At 50.9% G+C, this 25,150-nt stretch overlaps 1 protein-coding gene and 1 long non-coding RNA gene across 3 annotated transcripts in view; both read left to right on the top strand.

Moving 5' to 3' along the window:
* The window catches only part of ZCCHC2 (zinc finger CCHC-type containing 2), a 56,858-nt gene extending 54,784 nt beyond the window's left edge, over window positions 1-2,074 (top strand). The window contains exon 17 of the transcript XR_010836762.1: window positions 488-2,074. The gene's annotated coding sequence lies outside the window, so the exon portion shown is untranslated. The remainder of the gene's footprint in view (window positions 1-487) is intronic.
* Window positions 2,075-2,672: 598 nt separating this feature from the next.
* Window positions 2,673-25,150, top strand: part of LOC136792641 (uncharacterized) — an 81,222-nt gene continuing 58,744 nt past the window's right edge. For both annotated transcript variants that reach the window (XR_010836724.1, XR_010836723.1), the window contains exons 1-2: window positions 2,673-4,429; window positions 6,091-6,156. This is a non-coding gene — a long non-coding RNA (uncharacterized lncRNA). The remainder of the gene's footprint in view (window positions 4,430-6,090; window positions 6,157-25,150) is intronic.

Here is a 25,150-nt window from a genome sequence, read left to right as displayed (position 1 = left end):
AGCAGGTGCTCTGTCCTCTGTCATCAAGATTCTAGGCTCTCCTCTACTTGTACTGATAACGTTTCCACTTAGGGGGGCCTTCCAGTCAAAAGCCGAAGCTCGCATACCGAGTCCCGTGCTGAAGGACACAGGGTTGGCAGTAGCTCACAGGTCGGCAACACGTAGAGATGGACAGACTACGGTCCGCAGCTAAGAATGGTTTTTACATCTTCAAATGGTTGCAAAGAATACGTTTTCATGACGCATAAAACATTATATGAAATACACATTTCAGCGTGCACAAATAAAGCTTCTTGGAACACGGCCACTCGTTTGTCTCCCTGTGGCTGCTTTAGTCGGAAATGGCCAAGTTGAGCGGTTACGACAGAGACCACGTGGCCCTCAGAGCCTGAGGTACTGTCTGTGCCTTTATGGAAAAAGCTTGCCGACGACCCCTGACACACAGCAACCTTCTCTAAGCAAAGGTGCGCTCTCCGGTGTCTTTCAGGTCCTACGTGCGAGCGCAGGGATTTCACTCTCTCCTTTTTGCTGCTGGGTCTTCTTAGCAAAATGAGATCACCTCTGGTGCACACATTCCATCAGCCGTTTAGCGAATACCTCTTGGCCGGGAGCTGAGTGTCACGGGGGCATAACCAGCTTCAGCCTGGTCACAAGCCGTGGGGTCCCAGTGGGTGGACAGGTGAGCTCTGCCTGCTGAGGACTGGGAAAGGGTTTTCAAAGGACAGCATTTCCGCTGGGCCAGAAAGGAACAAGTGAGATGTTCTTAGTGAAGAGGTAGAGAGATGGCGAAGAAAATGTCATCGAAAATGGACTTCAGGAGTGTTGGGTAGGGAGGTGAGCAGGTGGGAGGAACAGGCAAGGGCAGGTGCGGGGCAGCAGGGCACGAAGACGGGAGGGGGCCAGGACGGGCAGGGGTTTGGAAGAAAAAAACATGGATTCTTTTGCTCTTGCTGCATTTGTGGTGCTTGAGTGACACCCGGCCAATCCAGTGTTTGTCTCACAGTGCGGCCCTGGGTCACCTGCAGCAGAAGCCACCCGAAGGGTGTAACTAAAACACACACTCCTCAACTCCCCCTCCCCCCAAACACACCCCTAGAGGATGGAAGTTCCCACCGTATATTTTGGTGGGTGCAGGGGAGGGCAAAGCCGATCCGTCAGAGAAGGCGGAGAAGGAGAATCCAGATAGTGGAGACTGTTCCCTGAAGACCGGAAGATAAACTCTGAGAATGAAATGGTCGTTATTGCCACATACCGTATAGATCAGGAGGTATGGCCATGAGCTTGACAGTCACGAGGTCACTGGTAACTTAAAGACGACAGTTACGGGGGACTGAGAGGAGAGAGAGCCAGGGAAAGACAGAAGGATGTGAGGGTGGACAACTGACCTCACTCTAGTTGCTACTTATTTTTAAAGGCAGTATAACGTAGTGCTTTGAATCCCAAGGCTGACACTTGAGCCAGGGCCTCTGAGCAACTTCCCTTACCTGTAAACAAAGGTTACGAGAGTGTCAACCTCCTAGGGGTTTTGTGAGGGTGAAAACATTCCAACGTGGTGCCAGGCATGCAGGGACCACTAACACAATGTTATATTTCCTTTAAAAATATTTTCTTATTCAGAACCTGCCTTCCTATTTTAGGGCCTGTCAAAATTAGGAATGCCTCCCTGTGGATTATGACGGTGCTTTGTTCTTTTCTGTGAGCTGCTATTTTTGTTTTACATAATTGCAGTCATCCTATACACGCATTTTATATCTTTTTTTTTGTTTACAACTGATGAGCCCATATCGACACAGTTTACATCAAGGTTCACTCTTGGTCTTATACATTCGGTGGGTTTTGAAAAATGTATGATGACATGTATCCAGCCTTGTGGTATCATACAGAGTAGTTTCCCTGCCCCAAACACCCCATGCTCTACCTATTCACCCCTCCATCCCACCCTGGCATCCACGGATCATTTTACTGTCTCTATAGGTTTGCCTTTTCCAGGTGGTCCTATCGTTGGAATCACACAGTATGTAGCCTTTTCAAATTGGCTTCTTTCACTTAGTAATATGCATGTAAGTTTGTAAGTTTCCTCTATCTCTTTTCATGGCTCAATAGCTTTTTTTTTTTTTTTTTCCTCTGAATAATGCACTGTCTGGATGTGCTAGTTTGTTTATCCAGTCATCTACTGAAGGACATCTTGTCTGCTTCCAGGTTTTGGCAATTATAAATAAAGCTGTTCTAAACATCCCTGTGCAGGTTTTTGTGTGGATGTAAGTTTTCATCTTACTTGGGTAAATACCAAAGAGTGCAGTTGCTGGATCATATGGTAAGCTATGTTTAGTTTTCTAAGAATCTGCCAAACTGTCTTCCAAAGTGGCGCCCCATTTTCCTTCCCACCAGCGGTGAACAGGAGTCCTTGTTGCTCTGCATCCTACCAACATTTGGTGTTGTCCTTGCATGGATTTTAGCCATTACAAGAAGTGCGTAGTAGCACCTTACTGTCTGAACTTGCAGTTCTCTAATGACATAAGATATGGAGCATTTTTCACATGTTTGTCTTTTTTGGTGAGGTGTCCAGACCTTTTGCTGATATTTTTAAATTGGGCTGTTTATTTCCTTATTATTGAGTTTTAAGTGTTCTTTGCATATTTTGGACACCAATCCTTTGTGCTTTGCAAATATTTTCTCCTTAAAAGCATTCTTTTAACGCTTTTTTTCTTTTTATTGGGATGAAACGGGAATGTGAGGCCACCAAGGGACAGAGCCCAGAGGGTCCCCCTGCGTCTTTACTCTTCTCAGACGCAGCGCCAGACATCTCCAGCGGGCGTCCGGCCACGTGTCAGAAGCAGGATCCCGCAGTGGTTGCCGGGTCCTCAGTGCAGAGCTGGGGGCGCACTTGGCAACTGGGGTGGGACCCTGGAGGCTTCCAAGTACCTCCTCTGAAGATTAAGCGGCTGGGCCACCCATGGCCCTTTTATTACTTGCCCAGAGAACAGAAATTGTGGGTCTACAGCGACATCCCTTCGTAACTTCTTCAGCCTTATGTGGGACACAGAGGACCGAGTTCCTCCCCAGTGTGTTTACAGAGACGTGCACGGCAAAGGAAGCAAGTCGTTTCCACGCCGGGCGTCAAGCAGGGCTGCCGGCGTTGCCTGCGCTGCTCGGTGTGGATGAGCTTCCTTTCCGCCAGACACAAACAGACCTTGGCGGGGCCTCGGCGGAACAAGAGACAATAGTGCTTCCCCCAGGATGGAAAGTCGTCACCCCGCATAGGACGGGAAGTTCAGCTCCACAGAGGGGCTTTGCCTGTGGGTCTCCGGATCTCCCCTTCCACCCACCCACCTCGTGATAAATTGATGCAATGCCCTAATGCTTCCACATAGCTGAGTGTCTTCTCTGGAGTTCAGTATCGAAATAGGCATATTTCCGGCTACATTGAAAAACCTGGCGAGGAGGAAGCGAACTACTCTAGAGTGTGTGTGATCCCAGTGGAGATAAATCATGGTGCCCAGCTCGTTCTGAATCCCAGTTTCCTCTTAAACCAGACTTTCCACCTAATGGAAAGTGGAGGTGTGTTTACTCTAGCAAAGATGGTCTCTTGATTGAAAACAGTTGGAAAAGGCCCGTCACGTGGAGGGAAATTGGTGGAGCGCATTGTTTCTCCCAGCTCAGTGCGGGAGCCCCCTGGGGGGTGAAATACAGACTCCAGCACCACCACCACCGCCCCCCGGTCCCCCCTGCACAGGACGCCTGGCAGAGGGCGCAAGAGGGAGCCCTTCACAAGCTCTCCATTCCAATGCACAAAGTTTTGAAAATCATTAAGTTAAAAGCACAAACTTCAGAAGCCTAAAAAGCTGGCTTTGGATCTTGACTCTGTCACCCAGAAGCCGTGTGACTTTGGACAAATATTTAAATGGCTTCGTTCTTATCTGCAAAAGGGGAATAATAACAGTGGGGTCGTGGAGACCCCCCAGTGCCTGCACAGCTACCAAAGCTAAAGTGCTTGAAACATGTACTGATACACACAGGAGGTCCTCAGAAGACAAGAAAAGGGGCTTCAGAAAGTGTAGGCTGTCCCCCTCCTCTACTGTGGGGTTTTGTTTTACACGAAGTAGTAATGACTAGCTTTTTTTTTGAGTCCATATCATGCACCAGGCATTATCCTGAGCACTTCCACGTATGATTAACCCTCAAACAAGCCTATAAAATAGGTATCATTATGATACCCACTTTATAGATGGAGAAATCGAGTCAAGGACAGGTTAAGGAACTTGCCCACTCAATTTTGAAGTCTGCATTTGAATGCGGGACCTTGGAGCCTGGAGCTCTCTTCTCTTTGGGCCTCTAGCCCTTAAAGACCTGACCGTAAACTGATAGAGAAAAATGGAAGTCCACTTCCTGGGAAACAGTGGAAGTTTAACTCCTCTTCAGCAACCACATGGTAAGCATGGAATGTTCAAATAAGTATTACTGTGGCGCCCAAGGCAGAACAATGTTTTCTCTGACGAGCCTTACAAACAGTATCCTTTCTGAGATGCTCAGTCTAAACCCGAGCTGTCCAATCTGGTAGCCAGTAGCCACAGATAGTTATTTAAGTCAGTCGATCCCTGGAAGAGACTAGAGAGTCCGAATGTAGACCCACACATATGACCCAAACTGATTTTTGACAAAGGTGCCGCGGCAGGTGCAGCCGGCTGACCTCGGGCGCCCAGGGACTGACTGGCTGCAGGGCTGGGGGCGGCGACTGGGCGGGGCGGGGCCTTCTCATTGACCCCCGCGGCCTCGGCTCCCCTCCCCCCCGGCCGCGTGGATGCCCCTCTGCGCTTCTCCGAACCCATTTTAGGACTGAGAGAGCCGCCCAGGGTATCTTCCCCCAGCGCGCCGCCCCCACGGGTGTTGTCCTGTCAGAACTGAGGATGCTAAATGTCCTGACAGAGGCCCGCACCACCAAGGATGGTCCCTCCGGAAAGGCGACCGGGCCCCGGAGAAGGCCTCGCCCCTCCCGCCCGCGCGGGGTCCACGTGGAGGCCTCGCCCCGCCCTCCCGCGCGCGGGGTCCACGTGGAGGCCTCGCCTCGCCCCGCCCCGCCCGCTCGCGCCTCCTCGGCCGCGGCCCGGAAGAGCCGAAGAGCCGGGGAGGTGGGCCGCAACGCGGCGCCACCTGCGCTTCGGAGCATCAGTGTGTGCGGGTCTCGAAGACGGTGAGAAAGGGGCCTTTCCACGAGGCTCGGGACAGTTTCCCCAGGGTTGGTCTAGAAAGTGCTCCCCGTCCCTTCAGCTGGTTTCCGGCGCCGCAACTGGAAACGACTTTCCCCTTGGATGGGCTTGTCCCTCTGTGCACGCGGCCCGCCCTCACCCCGGATCCTTGGTTCCATCCTGAATTGAGCAGGGAGAGATTTGGACCTCGGAATATCCGGAAAACAAGCGGTGTCTGTATCTAACAGACTCTCGGTAAATGTTACAGGAATGAATGAAGTGAGGAACCGTCCCCCAGCCGCCACGGTTCCCTTTGTTCTTCCACGAACCAGAAAATGACGAGTGTATTCTGAGTGGGCATTCTAGGACCGCAGCCCTAATGAGAAAGAATTATGAGGACTTTATACTCCTGGGTTTTTTTTCCCCCCCCTTGAGACCAGAAAAGGATGTTCAAAGCCATTAACCTCCTTAGAACAAGCAGATAGGAAAGGCGGAAAGCAACGCTTTGAAAACAAAAGCAAATGGCCTTATTTACTTTTAAAAATGATACACGTAAAACATGAAGATATGTTCAAAAGGAATATATTTCTGAAAACTGTCAGCAGTTAAAATCCCTGGTCCCAGAGCCCCAGTCTTAATTCTCTCCCCGGGTGGAACCTCACCCCATGGCCCTCCTTGCCCTCCGCACGGCTCCAGCTGCGGGTTTCTGGCTGTTCTCCAGGAGGGACCGTCCACCTACAAGCCTCTTGCTTATTATTCCCTCCACCTGGAAAGCCACCCCCCCCCATTTCGTTTCCCTTTTTGGGGGGAAGGTGTATTTAATTTTATCTGTAGGATAAGTGCACAAACCTTAAAGTGTGCAGCTGGATGAATTTTTACATACTTTTCTGCATATATATTCACCCAGATTCAGATGCAGCCCATCTCCAGCACACGAAGCCTGCCGCCGTACCTCCCAGTACCCTCCCCAGAGGTAAGCACTGTTCTGACCTCCATCGCTGCAGATTCCCTTTGTCTGTACCTATAAATGTGCTAACGTCCGTCCTTCGGAGTTTCTGGCACTTTCTTTGAGAGCTCATTTCCATCCTCCAGGTCTCAGCTCAGATGTCATCTCCTCTCCTGTTCCTTTCGATAGCAGTATCCATAGCAGTACCCTGTGCCTTTCCTTCAGAGCCCTTCACGGTTTGCAATTTGTTTACTTGTTTACTGTTTGTCTCCCTAACTGGAAGGTAAGAGTCCTCTTACCTGAACTCTCCTGTTCACTGCTGTCTCCTGAACCCTTAGCCCATTGTCTAGCATATGTAGACAATCAACAAATATTTATTCAATGAATGCATACATGTGTGAATGAAAGGAAGAAATGCCCCAGGTATCAGTTTGTATGGTCCTGAATCCAAAACTAATTATAGTCATCCAAACAAGCCAGAGGCCTCTGTGCTGTTGGTTACAAAGACAATATTCACCAAATTCAAACGTGAAGATTTAGAAAGAAATACTGGAGTTGTTCCAGTCTGCCTGGAAGCAAAAAGTGGGCTAATTCTCCCCCTCTGTAACAGGATTGCTTTGTCCACCAAGACTGGGCTTTCGCTTTAGAGTCTTGAATCAATGTTTTATAAAACAACTCCACTTTGGCTACATAAAAAGACTCTCTCAACAGTGGTAGACTCTGTTGGAGTGATAGAGGATGATGTTTTTAAAACTTCCTTTATATTTTGTCATGTTTTAAAGATGAGCACATAATACTTTAAAAAAATTTTTTTAAATTGTGATAAAATGCACATAACATTAAATTTACCATCTTAACAAATCATTTTAAGTGTACATACAGTTTAGTGGTTCTGACTACCTTCGCACTGTTGTGCAGCCCATCTCCAGAACTCTTTTCAGCTCGCAAAACTGAAACTCTGTAGCCATTAAACAAGTCCCCCATCCCCTCTCCCCTCTTCCTTGGCAACCATCATTCTACTTTATGTCTCTATGAATTTGACTACTATGGAACCTTATGTAAGTGGAATCTGTAAGACAGCATTTGTCATAGTGACTGGTTTATTTCACTTAGTAAAATGTGTTCAAGGTTCATTCATGTTGTAGCACAAGTGAGAACTTCCTTCCTTTTTCTGGCTGAATAATAGTCCACTGTATGTTAAACCGCATTTTGTTTATCCATTCATGCGTCGATGGACACTCGAGTTGCTTCCAACCTCTGGCTATTGTAAATAATGCTGCTGTGAACATGGGTATGTAGGTATATCTTTTTTTGTTTGTTTTTTTGTTTCTGTGGTACGCGGGCCTCTCAGTGTTGTGGCCTCTCCCGTTGTGGAGCACAGGCTCCGGACGCGCAGGCTCAGTGGCCATGGCTCATGGGCCCAGCTGCTCTGCGGCATGTGGGATCTTCCCGGACCGGGGCACGAACCCGTGTCCCCTGCATTGGCAGGCAGACTCTCAACCACCGCGCCACCAGGGAAGCCCTGTAGGTATATCTTTGAGACCCTGATTTCAGTTCTTTTGGGTAATAACCAGAAGTGGAATTGTTGGATCATATGATAATTCTGTTTATTTTTTTGAGGAACTGCCATGCTGTTTTCCACAGCATCTGCATCATTTTACATTCCCAGCGGCAGTGCACCAGTGTTCCAGTTTCTCCACATTCTCGCCAGCACTTGACGTTTTCTGGTTTTTTGATTGCAGCCATCCTATGGATGTGAGGTGGTATCTTTTTGTGGTTTTAATTTGTATGTCCCTAATGAAAAATCATGTCAACAGCATCTTTTCATGTGTTTGTCGGCAATTTGTATATTTTCTTTGGAGAAATGTCTAGTCAAGGCCTGTGTCCATTTTTCATCAGCTTGTTTGCTTCTGTTGTTGGTGTTGGGTTCTGGGCACGTATTACTTTTAAAATCAGGAAAGAATTTTATTTTATGAAGAAATGGGAAAAATGCATATAGAAAGCCAGTTAAGAGAGAGTGGCGGTGAAAAGCTTTGGGCTCCGGAATTAGAACACTCAGTCACTGTAATTATTGTATAAGTCGGGGTAACGTAACTACTCTAACCTACAACCCTAAAAGTGACCTAGTACGATAAAAACATTGCTCGCTTGCTTCAAGTCCGTGGTGGTCGGAGGCAGAGGTCGGGGCAGGGCAGGACTTATGGAGGGATACTATGTAATTTGGGGACTCCGAGTGGCATAGTCATTCAGGGACCTCTGCTGCATCCATCCTGTGACACGTGACATCCTCCACACGTGGCCTCCAAGGTCACCAAAGGACGGGATAAAAGGGAGCATTACACAAGGGCATCGTTTGAGGGACCAGTCGAAGCCTGTATCGCATCAACCTAAAGTTGTGATTCAGCCTCACCCGCCACAGAGGAGACTGGGAAACACCCTCTCCCTGGTGCCCAGAAGGAAAGGAAATTGCGTTGTCTCTGCCCCAGTACATCCTTTTGGTCACCTGCCATCCCATTCTTCTTCTCCTCCACACACAGTCTCATCGCCTTCTCTCGGGAGACAACCCAAAGTTACAGCCAGGATCTCTGGGTCGCACATTCTTCTCCAGCAGGACTAGGTTCCGACCCTGTGTTCCGGTGACCAGTGAACTAAGGGGGGGGGCGAGTTGTCTGCCTGCCCTCCTGACACCCAACGTATAGAGCTGAAGTAGAAACGACAGATTCCCATTGAGCAGAGGGAGGGCACAGTAGCCCCTGGTTCACAGAAGTGACAGATTCCTTCCTGAGAGACAGGTTTTGTGAGGGTTCCCAGCCCTGACAAGGGGAACATTCCCTTAGGTTTCTGGTCTCCAAAGGGCACCCCAGCTTCATCTCAAAGGAGTTTCTCCTATTTCGTTATCTTCCCTGACTACACCTGAAATTCTCCTTGGGGAGTAAGCCCTTCTCCCTGGCTTCCTCATCCGGTTCTTGGAGCGTTCCGTGTGCTCATGGAACCCAAAGGGGTGTTTTAAGTCTGCTATAGGCATAGTCAAAGACATTTTCGGGGTGACTTTGTGATTTCTCTGGCAGCGATCGTCTCAGAAAGGTAGTGGGCTGAGTGAAATAGCAAAAACTCTGGGAAGGGTAGATGTGAGACGCCGACCGGAAATCCCTGCACAGATGTAGACTAGCTGGACGTAGGAGCCTGGCATCGGGGAGGAGTCCAGGCTGGAGAGATACGTGGGGAGCCATCACCATCTGGCTGGCATTTATCAGGAGGCTGGCACATACAGTCAGAAGAGAAGAGGTCCAAAGACTCAGCCTGGGTCCCTCCGGTGGCCAGAGGTGGGGACGAGGGGTGCGTGCCACAAGCCGGGAGATGAAAAGGAGGGCCTGGGAGGTGAGTAAAAATCCAGAAGAGTGTGGTGTCTCAGGATAAGAAAGAAGAAGACGTGTCAAGGAGGAGGGTGTCCTCAGCCAATCCAGTGGTGCTGAGGGATCAGTAGGCTGAGGCCTGGGGGTGGACACCCGCGGTGGTCGTCGCTGACTTGGGCAAGCGCTGTTCCCGTGGAGCAGTGGAGTGACAGGCCCACCGAAGTGGGTTCAGCCAACAGCGGGAGGGGGGCATGAGTGGACGTGACTGCGGACAGGGTGGCCTTGCCGGGAAGGGGAGCGGGGACGTGGGCAGGGGTCTGGTGTGCAGCTCCAGCAGGGACGCTTCGCCCCTGGTAACCGCCCCGAGCCGGCGCAGAGGCTGTGGCCGGAGCTGCTGGGACGGGGCAGCGAGAGCCCGGGGAAGTGAAATGCGTAGAGTGAAAGTAGAGCCCGGGCAGCGGCTGAGAGTGAGGATGAAGAGGCGTCTTGGGGGTCCGAGGAGAGAGGAAAGTGCTACGCGGGAGTGCGCGGAGAGCGGAGAGCGGGCGGCCTCGGGACCTGTGGCGCCAAGCAGCAGGAAGGCCCCCCGGACGGCCGCGGCCACGCCTTTCAGGAGAGACACCCCCCGCCCCATCCCTGTCGTGGCCGTGGCTCTTCTGCAGAGCACAGCCACGTGGGCCTGGGCATGGAGCAGGCAGAGCCGGATGTCACCACGTTGGGGGGTTTGCCACCGTCGGCTCCCCTGGCTCTCAGGCCTTAGGTTTGGACTGGAACCACACGCCGGCTTTCCTGGGCCCCCAGCTTGCAGAGGGCAGATCGTGGGGCTTCTCAGCCTCCCCCATTGCATGAGCCGGTCCCTCATAATGGATCTCTTTGTGTGTATCTACATCCATCCTCTTCGTTCTGTTTCCTGGAGAACCTGACTAATCCAAGGCGTACTGGGGGAGGTGATGGGGGGCAGTGGCCGGCTTAGGAAGGAAGGGAAAGTCCTGGGGGCCAAGCAGGAGCAAGGAGGCGGGAGGACAAGCGTCACTTGAGAGGCTCCGGAGCCGCAGCGGCCGCTGGACAGAGCCAGGCTGAGGTTCGAAGGTGCAAGTGAAGAGAACATTCAGAGAAGAGCTTGCAGATGTAGGAACTGGGGAATTGGGGAGGGTGGAGATGGGGTTGCAGGGCCCACGGAAGGCTTCGTGCAGTGGGGAAGAGGTTTGGATCATAGATGTTTAATGAATGCAGTGTCCTTCCTCAGGGAGGATAAGAAACTCACCCAGGGTCACCAGACTACTCAGTGACAGGGAAGCGGTCCTGATGCCAAAGCCTGGACTCTCTCCTCTGAGTCCAGGCTTTTCTGTGAGGAACACGGAAATCGCTTGTCTGCCTCCTGTTCCAGAAAACTCCAGGACTCCAGTCACCTTTCCTTTTCTACTATGGAGAGCCAGTGTTGCTCTCTGGGCTCCCAGATCTCTTCAAGATGGTGGATAAAAGTCTGCGGATTTTCCCCAGAAGAATGTGCATGTGCACGAAGCCTGTGCCTTGCAGGGCTCGTGGACCCTTCAGGATCCATGCAGAGCCCTCGGGGTGACACATCCTGCCCTGTGGCCTCTGAGTGTCAGGAGGTGGATCTGAGGTGAGCTGGACGTCGATCCAGAAATGAAATGGTCCAGCCGCCCTGATGTGACCGCGACCTGCAGCGCCCAGTTCCTGAAGGCCAGGCGGCTAAGCCGCCGTTTGGGCACCCCGCTGCCTGTCTGGATCTCCCTGCAGTTGCCTGGACACCGGGACAAAGGAGGAGGCGGTGGAGGAGGCGGGACGGGCGCCCCTCAGCCGGGAGCCAGCGGCGTGCCATTGCCCCCGCCGCAGCTCGGGGCTCCTCGCGGTGTGTCCTGCCGCCTCCGGGGCTCCTGAGCAGGTCCCCTGGCCGGCCCACGGACCCTTCGGGGCTGCGTCAGCACTCAGCAGACCAGCCCTGTCTGGGAAGCGTCCAGGGACCCCTCTCTGTGCACACAACTCCAAGAAGCTAGGCCTGGCTGGGGGGTGGCTAGGATTTCTTCGTTCCCCGAACCCCAGGGCAGAGCTTCTCCAAGGATGCCTTCTGCTCTTGTCTAGTCTCCAAAGTAACAGCCCTCTGCACCTGGAAACCACTACTTAACACCTGGGAGGGCAGCAGGAAGGGCAGCCTGTCTGAGGCTTCTGAAAAGGTTTGCAGCAGATACCCTCGGGAATTAGCAGAACCTTGAATTCGCTTGCTGGCCAAAAGTGCCTCTCATTCTTCGAGATCCCGCAGGAGTCCCTGGATTTCTCTGTCTTTTCATTTAACGCTGGAGAGACCCAGCCATGGTTTCTTGCTCTCGATTCTTTCTCTGGAAAGGAAACAATCCTTTTTCTTTCTCCCCGTCCCCTCCTATTCCCCCTTTTCACCTAAGAAAATGTAAAAGCTCTCCATACAGTAACTACAGTGAAAGCAGTCCTTAATCTTATCAGTGATGACAAGAATAAGGAACGCCAAAGTGAAGCAGGTATCCTAGTCGTTAGTTCACGTGTCCTCAGGCTGGATACGCTGAGAAACCAGGACTCGTGTTCTGATGAGAAAACCAAAGCCTGATTTCTAGGCAGTTAACTGTGTCACCAGATTCCTAGCACCCATGTAAGATAGATCATTTCCTATCCAGTAGGAAATGTGCTCTAGTTAGGCTCTTTTGATAGCAAGAGTCTTAAGTTACTAAAAATGAAATAAAATAAGATAAATTTTTTTTTTTTTATAAAAGGGCTTATTTTAAGGATACCCATGACCAGCGAGAACTGGCCTGGTCACTGTCGGGGTTGTGAGGGCTCTGCGTGGTGGCCCGCAGGACCCCGCCCTCCTGCCGCGAGCCTCCGCTTCTCCCTCTGCTGGGTGTTCCTCTCTCCTCCGCCCCACTGCCTCCGCGTCCACAGAGCCGCTTCCTCGGGAGCTGGCCCGTCACACGCGCTCCCGACCTCCCAGCGTCACACCTCAGATTCCCCTGCCGTGGCCTGTGGCCTCTTAGCTCCAGTTCCAAAGAGAGAGACAGGTGGACTGGCCCATGTGATAGTTTTCTGGGGCTGCCCTTGGCTCAGGCCGCTTCCGTTCCAGTCAGCTGTGCGGAAGTGTGTCTTATGTGATACAACATGGTGAGAAGTGGGGACAGCTTGCTGCTCCCAGGAAAGGCGTGGATCTGAGGCCCCATGACATGCCTTCCACTACGTAGTTTCAATATATTCCCTTCTAATATGATCCAGCTGTCAAAACACACCTCATCGAAAGCTGCATCTAGTTATTGCCTTAGAATCGCTGGGCAGGGCCATTTCAGAAACCAGCTGCTCCACAGGGTCAGTTTCGCCCCGGGTTATGTTGAGGTCCCTTCTAGATATCCCTCTCCATTCTGTAATCCATGTACTGAATGGCTCATGTAACCACAGCCAGTATAGATCCCACATGACAGTGGCACAGAAATGAAGCCATTGCATGGGCAGAAAGGGAGCCACCTCCTCTGCTCGGCTCCTGGACCCACAGATTCCAGGGGTGGCAGGGACAGCACCATCATTGTGACTTGTCCCCAGGCTGCCCTGAGCCCTGCAGGCGCCATCCTAGCCTCATGCCGTGGGACCTCCGTTGTCAGGTCGACCTCCTGTGCGCGGTGGGAGAATTTGGGAGACCCCATGTGAGCTCACTTCTCTGTACTGCAGTGAGCTGTGGTCGCTAGTGTGACCTCTGGAGCTTCCGCCTGTGGACGGGGTTGTGCCACTACATCACGGGGAGAGGTACCTGGCTTTCCAGCTCTGTTCTGAGGTCTCAGGATAAACTGAGGGACCAAGATTTCCTGCAATGTTTGAGTGAGACAGAACCCCTTTTTTATCAGGCTGAGGTCTCTTAGGACGCTACAGCTCCTGCAGGATCGCTGAGGACTCCCATCAGTTCCCATTCTGGAAACTCATGGCGTATAGATGACTGCTTTTGCTTCTCCAGGCATTTGCATCACCACACCCTTTGGAGTCACCAGCTGTCATCGCCACAACTAGGTCCAAAAGGCCACTGCCCTAAGGCCTTTGTTGCTTACCAGCAACCTGGGCAGGCCTCCCCGTTTTAGTGGAGGTGAGGAAGGGCATGTAGAGCCTATCAGTTGAAGTGCTTTTCCTCCTGGATCTGACTTTGACCTTGTTGCACGATTGTAGGCTGGACAGCCTCATCCTAGAAGCTGTGGGTGGGGCAGACACTGGGAACACTCGCTGCAGGCTGTCATTATGTTCTATGAAATTGAACGCCCTTTAACAATAAACGCGTCCCTTCGGCAAGCTGTCAGTGGGGTGCCATTTCCATCCTGGGCGCCACCCCGCCCCTCCTGACGGCCCCTGGAGTTGTACGCTCTGCTGCCCCAGCCGTGCTCCAAACCACCCTCCAGTCTACTTTTAGGATTCTGCATCTCATAAATGGGGAAACGGAGGCAGAGAACATTTAAGTGATTTTTGTTCAAGGTAACAGGGCAAGAATGAGGACTTTAACTTCCTAACTTCTAACCCTATTCTGGGCCTTTAGCTTGGCGGGAGCAACTCTTTACACTTTCAGCGGGGAGATGTGTCCACGAGGGCTGGTCCTCAAGAAAGAAAGGATGACATCCTTAGATGCTTAATTAAGAAGGTCACCCCCCTCCTGTCTGGCTCTGCTCTCGAGTCTTGGCTTCCTCATTATCTTGGTTAGAAATTCACTTTGCTTTCTTCCGTGCTCATAACACGTCCTTCGTTACGTTGGCGGCAGGACAAATAATCCACTCCCAGGCTTGGCCTCCCTTTGTTCCCAGCACGCGGCATCCTCCCTGCCTTCTTCCTCCAGAGATCAAAATTTTTTATGCCTTTTTCTAGTTTCCTTTGATGCGAGCCTTGATGGCTGTGAGGCTGTGCTTGTCAGTTGCTGTTTTAACAACTCAGAGGTCATTTCAGCCCCTGCTTTCTGTAGAAGCGATGAATCTGGAGGGAGGCAACCCAGCGGCCTCCCCTTCCTCCCCTCCACTTGCTTATGTGTTTGCATCATTCTCTCTTCGGCAGTCATCGTCCTGTCTATGAAAGTGTAAACCTGATTCTGACAGCTGGCAGTGTCTTTGATGTTGGAAGATGTCATTTGGAAAAGAGGGGGAACGATAGCAGATGGGCAGCAGCTGGTCTGCACTGCGGTTGCCCCTGGGCACAGCTGAGGGTGGCTGGGGTGGGGTTTGGGGGGTGGGAGTGTGTGTGTGCAGTTGTCTCTGTTTTGTGTGTTGCCAGATTCCCCGGGCTGGATAGCATTAGGCCACAGCATCGTGCTCCGTCTCCTTAGAACCAGGAGTTCCTGGCACCAGGGAAGAGGGAAGGAGAAAGAGCCGAGAGACGGGACGAGAGGAGGGGAGAGCAGGAGGGGAGCGCCCCAAAGGTGGAGTCGGGGCAGAGTGGGGGGGCTGGGGGGAGAAAGGGGAAGACGGGGGGGTGGGGAACGGGGAGCTGGGTGCGTGGAGGGGCTGACTGCCCAAGGTGGGCTTTGTCCTGTTCCATTTATAATAAACCTCCGCAGACTGGGTGGTTTGTAGACAAGAGAAGTTTATTTCTCACCATTCTGGAGGCTGGAAGTCCAAGGTCGGGGGGCCAGCCTGGTCGGGTTCCGGTGAAGGCCCTCTGTCATGGACAGCAGGCTCCTGGCTGTGTCCTCGCAGGGAGGAAGGAGGGAACCCTGTGGGGTGTCTCTAATGAGGCAGCTGATCCCATCCACGAGGGCTCCACCGTCGGGACCAAGCACCTCCCAAAGGCCCCACCCCTTAAGAGCGTCACCTTGGCGGGTAGGATCTCATTATGTGAATTCCAGGAGGCCAGAAGCATCCAGGGCAGAGCAGGCTCTTTCCCAAGATCTGGCAATTCTCCAGCCGTTTGTGCTGATGGGCACCACGGGGCAACCCCAGCCTTGGCACGGGGAGAGGGGAGGCTGTAGGGCTCCAGGCTGCCCTTGGGGCTGCAGACAGGGCCCGCCTGCTGCCGGCCACGCGCCCTCATAGCGGCCGGGCCAGGCTCCCAGCAGCAAGTGAAGGTGGGAAGCAGAAAGCCACTTGCCAGCTGACCCACTCTGCGGGCCGCCTGTCCGGTGTCCGAAACCTCTAAACGTGGGAGAAGCGACTTTCTAGCTCTTTCTCGGGGTCCCAGGGCAGCCAGCGCGAATGGTCAGTAAGGCTACGATGTTGCTCTTCCGTCGAGACCGTTGGCGCCTCGAGCTGCCCGGCACCAGGATCATCTCAGGGTCCTCCCACCCCACACCCCGCGCCTCCCCTCTCCCTCCTTCTGTTTTCGGGTTCCTGTGCTGGGTGGTCCTTGTCACCACCAGCAGCAAGTCCTGCTCTAAGGCCCCCAGAGACCAGGGCTGTGCAGGGAAATCTGGCCTAGCTCCATCCCTGGGGTTCAAGGGTCAAAACAGGAATCCCAGAGACAGGTGTCTGCTTTATTACATGCAGAGAGGAGCCTTCAAGTAGAGCCAGACACAGGTGCAGGAGCGGACACCCTCCAGGGTCTGTGCCTGGGCCATCGGCCACAGGACATCAGGAAGGAGGCCGCCTCCTTGGCCTCCTGCCCACGGCTGCCGGGGCTCGCCGGTTCAAACCCAGATTTTCCCGCTCAACCAGGGCAGCTGGGAACAAGCCTCTGACCGCAGAGCAGAACCACAGCCCAGGGGTGTTGGTTGCTGGGGAGGCCCCGAGCCAGTGGGGCTCAGCTGCATCCTCCCTGCAGACTGTGGGCTGAGAACCTGCCGCCCTCCCATGGCTCCCGGAGTCGGGAGTCTCCGCCGCTGTCCTGGCTGCATCCCTTCCTGGCAGCCACTTGCGACTCTGCAGCAGTTGCAGGGGTGAGAGGTGGGTTGTAGGAAGCCTTTCCGTCCGGGTCACACACAGCTGATAGAAGCTGAGCAATGCCAGGGGGAATTTCAGCACTTCCTTCAGAAAGTCCTGGCTAGGCGGCAGGTACATAGAGCGCCGTTCTGAGGCCCAGCTCTCAATCCCGTCGTCTCGGAGAGAAGAAGGAGCAGGACGGTGGCAGGGAGAGCCGCGGCCGGGGCTGACGCGGCCACTGGCGCCCTGCCCTTGGGTCCTTGTGGTGTCAGACGCCTCCTGAACTGCCGTCACCGGCCTGTGGCCCAGCGGGGGAAGGGGGTGGGGTCCCGGGCTGGGCTGGCGGGGAAGCAGCCCCCAGGGGACTGAGTCCCTCCTCTGTTCTCAGCCAGCCGTGGGGGGCGGCTCTGCGGCCTGGGCCGGTGAAGCCCCTCCAGGGAGCCTTTGTCTGGCTGGTCCTCTGGGCTGGCTTCTGTCAAGTGCCAGCAAGTCAGGCAGAATCCTGAGCTGGGGAAAGTTTCAGGCAGACCAGTGGTCCCCAGCATTCAACGCTGCAGAGAGCTCAGGGAAGCACTTACCAAATCTCTTAACTAGGAAGTCCCCGAGACAGAGACTCTGCAGAGGACAGCTGGCCACGGCTCCTCTGGGGACGTTGGCCGAGAAGGCGTGATGTAGGCAAATGGGAGCAGTGAAGGCATTTGAATGACAAGGAAGGAGGAAATGTAATTTTTTTTAAGACTGAAGCGATCAGGGGGCACTAGATATTAGTATTTGGGGAACAGGGCTGTCATACATATCACGACAGTTCATCAGTTCCAACCTCCCTCGTGTGACAGCTGACATTCACGTGTGTGACACACGTCCAGGAGCCACCTCTTAGCTGGGGAGTGACGTGTGACTCTGTCCCTTCTGCTAAAGAAAGCATCTCAAAACATACACATCTCAAAACAGGCACATGTGGTAGTGACTTTACTATACAGACAACAGGGTTGAATCACCTCTAAAATTATTATTCAACTATTGGAATCAACCAAAGACCGATACTTAACTATTAGTAACAAACTACCTGCAACAGCACTCTCAGTACATGAACCTATAAGAATCCTAGTGAGGCTGAAAACTGTGATAGTTCAGCCAGTACCCTTGCATACTCACTCTTCCCTTAAAAAAAAAAAAAAAAAAATCAATGCAAGCGATTTACAGAAAAACTTGATAAAACAAAACAGCTATTGTTTCATAAAAATTCTCCTTGGCTACATAGTGACATACACATCTGCTTACGAAGCTGTAATCAACATGTACCTATAATTTCAGGTTCTGCTTTTCTTCACTAAATATTTCATTTATATATTTCCATTTATTGGTATATTCTCACAGTATCTAGTGGCTAAAAATATTTTATTGATTAACATTTTCCTGTTATTGAGTATGGGTTGTTTCCCATTATTGTTTTATAAATAGGGCTGCAATGGATTTTTTACTAGAATTGTTTCCATTGTGATGTACCGTTTCCCAAAGTGAAACTACTGGGTGAAAAAGTGTGTAAAGCCTTTGACACTGCATCACATATTGTCCGATTCCTCATCTACAAGAGTAAACCTATTCTTAGTACCACTAGCAATTTATAAATTACCAATTTCTCTTCGGGCCTAACACAGTTTTCGCTTTCTTTCTTTTTTTTGTCCCTGTCCAACCCCACTTCTTTCTTCTTTCTTCTTCTGCCTCTTCCTTTCCTTTTTTGTTTAATAGATATACAGTATTACATTAAAGAATTGTTTTAGTATTTCTGAAGTTGAAATGAGGGTGTAGCCTGCGCTTCTGTTGCCACCTCTCCATCCTGACAGCCTCATTGCATGCATGTGTTGAACCAAAGAGTGAAGTCTCTTCAAGACCCAAGCCCAGGCGTGCTCAGGAGCACATGTGACCAGTCAGAAGGGACGTGTATGGCTGGCCCAGGGTGCGTCCACCGCAACCCTTAACTCAGGGCATGGCAAAGGGTAGCCGGTCAGGAGGTGGGAGGCGTAAGGAGAGTGCGGTGTCCTGGGCCTTTCCAGCCTGAAGCTACGTAGTCCGTTTGTGGGCTCCTCAAGAGCTTTCCGTCCCCTGTCTTCCATTCTAAGTATGGCAACCACGTGTCCTAAATCTGCTAACGTTTCAAACATTTGGTCCAGTTGTCCCCATAAAGGGCACCCCCTCTTTTCAGATCATGTGTCCCCAAGTTGAATTTGGAAAGTACGGTCACTGCTATTTTGGTATACGTGGCTCGCCCCCCCCCACTAGAGTGCAAGCCTATTAAGAGCAAAGACTGTGTCTGATCCATCATTCCAAACCTGTATCACCCGCCTCCTCCTACCTACCCATCCTTTCATTCTAAAATTGGTTCTACTTGCTCTCTCGTCACTTAGGGAGCTGCTGTTCTTTGAAAATACAGATCCTAAAATAGCACCCATCTCTTCTCTCTCTTCCAAGGGCTGTGCGTGTCGAAATGGGTTCAGAAAACGTAATTTTCCTTAACGTTTTATACATGGCACCATAGAAGCTAAAGGCAATAATGTAACCAGGAAGCATTGCCTACCAAATTAATTCTTCTGAGTACTTCATGGTGCTGTTGGCAACTGAGTGGTACTTGAAAGTCACAGATTTCACTGCCTTTGCTTAGTATACGAATTAAAGTTGGCACGGCCAACGAAAGATGTTCACTATAGGTGTCAATCACATAAAAAACTTTCAGTGCAGTGTGATTGATTCATAGCTTTCAATAAATATTATAAAGATGAAAATGGTAAACGCTCTTAGAAATTATGTACCAGTGCAGCATACCCATACACCAAATCCTCTAAGGTATCAGGGGAAGAATTCTGGCAAATGCTTTGAGTCTAAATGCTTTGCATTCCACTGACTTTATTCCAGACCCCAGCACTTAACATTTTCTCCCAGATTCCTCCTCCTAGTGTAAGTCTCCAGGAGGCAGTCTGGTTGAATTAGCAGAGTCTTCAATATGTCAGGAGACCATGGCCATCCTTCAACGTACAGCTCAAAATCAAACTTTTGCTAATGGACAGAAACGTCTAAAGGGTTGGGTGAATAGGGGTGAAGAAGGTAGCTTAGCATTTATAAAATGGTAAACTTGAACTGGCAGGAGTTGTCTTCCACTGTCCACTAGAATTTTTAATTCCCCACCAAAGAACTTGAATCACAAATTCAAGACAAATGAAGAAGTATCCTTTGGAAGATAGACATCATCTGTCCCATTTGTAGGCTCCCCGGACATCAGCTTAAGTGACTGAAGCGAATCTAGGGTCGTACAAAACACCTTCCCCCGTCTCCTGACTCTACTGCACCAGCCCCAGATGCGACCTTCTAAGTCCAGACAACTTTTTACGTCGCAGCTGTCTTCTGCTGCCCAGAAGTCATGCTTGGACCACTGTGGCTTGCCTGCACTAAGGCCAAGGAGCTTCAGGTCAACCGGCAAGTAGTATCTGTTTTGTTTCTCTCCCAACTTTCTACATGACCTGAGCTCCAGACCTTACACCTAGCAGGATGGAGCAGGTGGGGGACTCAGCCCGTGTTGGCTCTGAGTCACCGCTCCCAGGGGCCGAAGAGATGGCAAGTCAGGAACCCCACCAGTGTCGAAGCGTGAGGGGGGGATGTGCACTCAGAAGTCCCAAGAGCACCCACCAGGCAGCCGTCCACATAGAACCCCAGCTGGCCATCAGGACCAGGGAAGGGGTCTCACAATAGCAAGAAGAGAGTGGGCCTCTGGAGCAGGAAGGGCTTCTGGAGAGAACCGGCTTCCAGGCTGGGCTGCGTTGCCAATCAGTGTCAGCAGAGGAGAGAGATTCTGTGACCCAGAAGTCCCTATTGGGAGACACTGGCCTCAGTGTGTTCACTCATTCAGCATCTACTCCGAGCTCCTCTCACGGCTGGTCCGTGTCCTGGGAGCTGGGAACACAGCAGTGAGTAAGAAAGGCACAGCTCCTGGCCTTGTGGAAGAAACTTCCTATGAAGGAGGATTTTCAGGAGGAAGAGTTGGGCTCCACTGCAAAATTTAGCAGCTGTAACTGGGCCCCGGAACCGACACCTAAGCTAGTGACTTCATTCCCAACCTGCCGGATTCTTAATCAGTTCCTGCCTTCACCATATTTGGCTCCAGAACAAGACGGGACTGTCTGGGCGGGAGAGCATCTCTGGACTCGGCTGGGGAAACTGGGCAGGCGTCTCCGGTGGATTCTGCACGCCTGTGTTCATGGCGACACGATTCACAGTGGCCACAGGTGGAAACGAGCCAGCTGCACGCTGATGGGGGAGGGAGGGCTGAACAAAATGTGTCCTGTACATACAGCGGAATATGAGCCTGAAGGAGGAAGGAAATTCTGACACACGCTGCAGCGTGAATGAACCCTGAGGACATTACGCTGATTGAAATAAGTCAGTCACGAAAGGACAAGTACTCTATGATTCCATTCCTATGAAGTACCTGGAACAGTCAGATTCATAGAAACAGGAAGTAAGACGGTGGTTGCCAGGGGCTGGGGCAAAGGGCAAATGGAAAATTGGTGCTTAATGGGGACCAAGTTTCAGTTTAGGGGGCTGAAAAAGTTCTGGAGATGGATGGTGGTGATGGTTACACAACAGTGCGAATGTAATTAAGGCCACTGAACTGAACACTTAAAAATGGTTAGAATGGTAAACTTTATGTTATGTATATTTTACAAAAAAAAAAAAATTTTTCTTAAGCCCATAGTAGAGTAGGTAAAGCTTCCTTCAAACTCAAAATCCTTTCCCAGGCCACCTTCCCCACCTCGACGTTTGGGAACCTCCCAAAGAACGAGCTAACATGTTCTCTAGCGCAACGGAGCAAAACGGAACAAGACTGGGAAGAAGCGGGAGCCGGGGAGCCGTGAGAGGCCGACCGCGGCTGTGAGCTCGGCCTGCGCCCGGGGTGCAGACGTTCTGTGCCTCAGAGTTGCCTCGGAGGGCGTGTTAAGCAAGATGACGTTTGCATCTCTAACAAGTTCCCGGGCGACGCCGACACCGCTGATTCGGCGCCCACACCCTTTGAGAACCACAGGCCTCAAACCCGAAGCTCTTTAAAGTGTCAAAAACCACAGACCAGGGATTCTCAGGTTTTAGCGAGATTTCCACGGAATGTTGGTTGCAGTTCCAGCGTCCTGAGCCGTAGAGATATGTGAGTGTTTTGAAGCTTCCCCAGCCGATTCTGACGCAGTAGGTTTTCACCCCATGGGGTGGTAAATGCAGGAATTAGCCCAGCGAGTCTCGAAGTGTGGCCTGCGGACCAGCAGCAGCAGACCTGGGCACCGGTTAGAGAGCCCGTTCTCAGGCCGGGCCCCAGACCTGCTGAGTCAGATGCAGCCGGGCAGGGCCCGGCAATCTGCTGGAACCCTTAGGATGGTTGCTTCACACTAACGTCTCAGAGCCAGTGAGCTAGATCTTTCGACAGCTTCTTTTTCATTGACATGCTGATGACAAAACCAGGGCTCTTGGACAATCGGATACGTAGTTTCCCGGTGCATGTAACCAATTCCTGGAACGTGGGACTGTTTATTTTCATTTATTTTTTTAACCGTTGACCTGGAAATGTGATTTGTATACTACCAGGATTGGAAAAGTTAATGAAGAGAATTAGAAATGCTGTGACATCCGAGGCCGCATGTAGCATAATTCATAGAAACTTCAAGGAGGCAAATTTCGACTTGGTAAAAGGAAAAACGTTCTTCTGGTTGGAGGGCTCTGGCCATCCTCTGGGGAGGGTTTTCTTGGGATGTAGTGATTGCAGTCTCACTGGAGGTGTTCCATCTGGATGCTGTGAGGAAATCTAAGAATGAACTAGACTGGGTCAGGGGTTCCCAGATGCCTGTCTGAACAGTGTCCATATCAGAATGACCCGGGGTTGTTTAAATTCTGGAGTCCCCTCGCAAACATTGTGGTTTGGCATAGCTGAGGTGGGACTCTGGCATTGCAGGTTAATTTGAAGTTCTAGGTCTGAGAATGGCTAAACCAGACCTATTTGCTGTTCCTTTCCAATTGTACAAAAGAGGATAGAGAAGTTAACTTCTAAAGGTTGGAAAATGAGAAAAAATTAAAGAATTCTCTCCTTCAGATAAGAAGTTTACATTAAAAAGTAGTAGGGATGGTGGTGCTTTTAGCTCTAAGGGCACCCATAAGACACAAGTTTACAGCAGAAAGGATTTGGATTAAACGAAGAAAAATTTCTTAGCAAAGAGGATTATTAAACATTGGGATGGGCTAAAAGAGTCAATCCTGGAAGATTCTTCTCCATAAATCTCTAAAGCTAGGAGGACTTCTCATCTGTTTGGAACCATGCTGGAGATAGTTTAAACTCTCCTCCAGCCCCGATGCTGATGTTCTGATTTACACAACAGGATAGTAAACTGATACAGACTGTTGCTTCCAGAAGAGCCATAATGAAAGCTCCCCTCATTATTAGATTGTTAATAAAACAGTCAGCAAATGGTGAACAGATAAAATATTCCTGCACTTACAAGACTGGGTTTGAATAGGAGGACAATCCAGTTTCTTGTCCTGTCACTTAATCCCCTGTGCACCCACAGCTTTTGTCTGAGCACCCATTCCGTGGGCACCAAGTCTCCAATGCAGAAAAGTAAGCCACTTCTACCTGACAGTATCTTTCTGTGGTCCTGATTTTGAGGTGCAGCTGGAGTTAGGCATCAAGGCCAGCACAGCTGAAAAGGGAAGATCTTAAGGCAAAAAGGGAGGCAGGAAGGAAGGCCCTGAACAAACATAGATATGAATAGCGACTGGCGAGGACAGGCTCCACCCTGGGAGGAAAGTGAGGTGCTGACATCCAGCCAGGGCAGGGACATGGGACCAAAGGAGAGGCTGCAGTTGCTGCTTTCAAGTCTCTTAAGTACTTCTGCTGCAGGAAAGATAGTCGTAGGGAGACCCTCGTATTTTTTTCACTTGGACGCATAAGCAAAACTGATGTCGAGCTTCTGAAAACCCTCCAGAGGTGTCCAGAAAGTCCAGAAGGCTCCCTCAGTCAAGAAGCACGTTTACGAAGGGTAGCACGTGTGGTTTAAAACACTGACCGTGGAGTCAGGTGACTTGGGTTAAATCCCTCCTCTACTACTTGACTGTGGACAGGTATCTTAACACCTCCAGGCCGCAGTTTTCTTATTTGGAATATGAGGACCGTAAATAGAACTGGATCATTGATGCGATTTCACGAGGTGACAGTGACTGAGGGCAGGGGCTGGCACATAGGTGCTCCGTAAACCTTAGCTCTTAGCACTTTTCTAAAGAAGTGCAGGGCTGAACTCAGATTCTCTGAAGCAGGGCCTCCCAAGTGCCGAGCCGACACCGGGCACCAGCCTGTGATAGAGCTTTTGGCATCCCTTGGCAAAATGGGAGGCATAAGGACAACGTCCTATGTGTGCATGTTGGCACTTGGTTGCTGATGACAGTTTTTTTCCTCAGAGAATGTACAGTGCCCTTTGCTTTTGGAAATAACCAGCATAGTAGGAGGTACTTTTAGTTTCATGTTCTTTGCAGCCTTGATTTTTTTTTTTTTTTTTTTTTTTCTGGTCTATGAAATTCCAAGAATGGGAACCATTCTTCTAAAAGGTAAGGTAAACACAGAGAGGGTCGGGGGAGGCTCTCACTTCTCCTACCAACACAGGCTTCTCAGGTTCTTCCTCCTTGTTTATTCATTTTGTGTCCTTGGCCAATTTCTCCCTGCCTTTGGGTATGTTCCTAGCCTTAGTTTCTCCATTGCTTTTGCTCGCGTCCTGAGAGGGTAGCAGAATATACGCCGCCCCAGAACATGCCACTTTGGCATAAGGATTATTTTGAGCTGAAGGCAATTGAGAAGAAGCGGATATAAGAAAAGCACTCCGCCCTCCCTGTATTCACCTGAAAGCAGGACATAAATTTGTAAAGACGTCTCCCCTCCCCTCTTTACCAGGAAGACAGAAATTCAGCACTGGTGACAACTCTTAGTAACGTACGTTACAAACTTCCTAACAAACCCTTCCTCATCTTCCGTTATTTCCCCATATACTTAACCTTCGCACGGTTTGCCACCCTAGAAACTCAAAGTCCTTTTCCTTTGTCTTGTCACCTTCTCAGACATTTATTTTTCTTTCGTTAAGATGCCATACAAGCCCAAGTTCTGACCACCCCGTGAGTGAATCACTCGTCTGAGTGCCCCCTTGTGCTGTTAATAAACTTGCTTGTTTTTCTCTTGTTAATCTGTCTTTTTGTTAGTCTAATTCACAGCCCCCCAGCCAATGAACCTAGAAGGACACTTTTGGCCATTTTCTCCCCCTTCCATGCCCCACGTTTTGGTTTTTTTCATTCCCCCTGCTCTGTTTCTCCTCCCCCTCACACACTTCATTTCTGTTTCTGTTTTTGCTCCTGATTCTTTTTCCTAGTCACATGTGCTGCATCCCCACATGTGTCCATTCTCCCAGGTGACTGGTGGAGGACACTCAGGTGCTGTGCCCTGCAGGGCAGGCACTCTGCCGTGTCCCCTCCAGACGGAGGTCTGTGCTGAGGATAGAACAACAAAAGAGGACCTTAAGACTGGTCTTTCCGTGTCCAGACAGTGACACGTCATGAATTGAGATGTTCTGTTTTAGCACCGGAGGATGGCTCATTGCCCGTAACCCTTCCAACAAGAGGGACGCCTTTTGGGCAGTGAATTTGAGCGAGAGAAGTCAGGCTCTGTACGCACTCTGAGGATTTGAGCCAAGGCACAGGTACAAATCTGTGATTTTTGCAGTGTCCTCGAAATGTGGGGGTGAGGCACTTCTC

The sequence above is a fragment of the Kogia breviceps genome, chromosome 15 (assembly GCF_026419965.1).
Source record: "Kogia breviceps isolate mKogBre1 chromosome 15, mKogBre1 haplotype 1, whole genome shotgun sequence".
In the NCBI taxonomy this organism is placed as follows: domain Eukaryota; kingdom Metazoa; phylum Chordata; class Mammalia; order Artiodactyla; family Physeteridae; genus Kogia; species Kogia breviceps.
This window is presented reverse-complemented; position numbering and strand designations above follow the sequence as displayed.